We start from the raw sequence: 1,177 nt of genomic DNA on the forward strand, positions 1-1,177 counted from the left end.
AGTACATTGTGATTAAGCGTGCTCGGGTGAGAGAACTACTAGGATGGGTGACCTCCTGGTAAAGTGCTTCTCGTGTGTGGTCGCCAAGAAAAAGCCGCGCGCCTGCTGGCAAAGCGGACAATATTGTGGTCATGTTAAGCTGGGGTGTTAAAGAATGGTATCAGAGCCACTCATGTGTCATTGGGGGTGGTGGGGAAAACGTCATCGAGGACGATGAGTCTCTAAGGGGGGTGAATGTAACACCCTAGGCAAATTTTACATCGCCCACGGACATGTGTGATCATGGGATTATAAGGTAATACTCACGCTTAAATAACACAACGCGTTTTGGGATCACAGGAAGAGCGAGTGTGCGAGTACATTGTGATTAAGCATGCTCAGGAGAGAGAACTACTAGGATGGGTAACCTCCTGGGAAAGTGATTCTCGTGTGTGGTCGCCAATAAAAAGCCGTGCGCCTGCGGGCAAAGTGTACAATATTATCGTCATGTTAAGCTGGGGTGTTACACCATCATCAGCCTGATTGGGTCCAAATGTCAGTTTGGAGGGGAACCACAAGAGGATGCTAAAGAGAATATTCGTATTTTTCTGCAGATTTGTGGTCTGTTCAAGTTCAGGAATGTCCATGATCATGTTATTTACTTGAAGCTTTTCCCATGGTCACTAAGTGGGAAGCTAGAGTTTGGTTGGATAGTTTACCTGAGGGTACGATTGAGGATTGGAACACGTTGATGGAAAAGTTTTTAAGCAAGTATTTTCCTTTGTCTAAGGCCATTCGACTTCAACAAGAGATTTCTTAGTTTCATCAAAAGTCTAACGAGACTTTTTATGATGCTTGGAATCGCCTCAGCCGGTTGTTGCGATCCTGTCCTCAACATGGGTTAGATACCTTTCATAAGGTACAAACTTTTTATAAGGGGCGTAGCATCAGCACCCGTGTTACTATTGATCAAGCAGCATGAGGTATCTCAAGAAAAAAACCGAACAGGGGCGTATGAGATAATTGAGAGGCAAGCTGAGTACTCTCATGAGTAGCATTAGGATAATGATTTATCTCGTTCTTCTTCTTCAGTCACAAGCGTCGGTGCTTACGATGACTATGGTTCGATTAATGCAAAGTTGGATAAGTTTGGGAGACACTTAGAGAAGCTGGACAAAGACATCCATGGTATGAAAGT

General features: G+C 44.4%; 1 non-coding gene across 1 annotated transcript; it reads right to left on the minus strand.

Annotated features, from left to right (window-relative positions):
- Positions 1-776: 776 nt before the first annotated feature.
- LOC139851050 (small nucleolar RNA R71) lies at positions 777-882 on the minus strand. The gene has a single exon (XR_011760413.1). It is a non-coding gene; the product is annotated as a small nucleolar RNA R71 (small nucleolar RNA).
- Positions 883-1,177: the final 295 nt, after the last annotated feature.

The sequence above is a fragment of the Rutidosis leptorrhynchoides genome, chromosome 5, assembly GCF_046630445.1.
Source record: "Rutidosis leptorrhynchoides isolate AG116_Rl617_1_P2 chromosome 5, CSIRO_AGI_Rlap_v1, whole genome shotgun sequence".
NCBI lineage: Eukaryota > Viridiplantae > Streptophyta > Magnoliopsida > Asterales > Asteraceae > Rutidosis > Rutidosis leptorrhynchoides.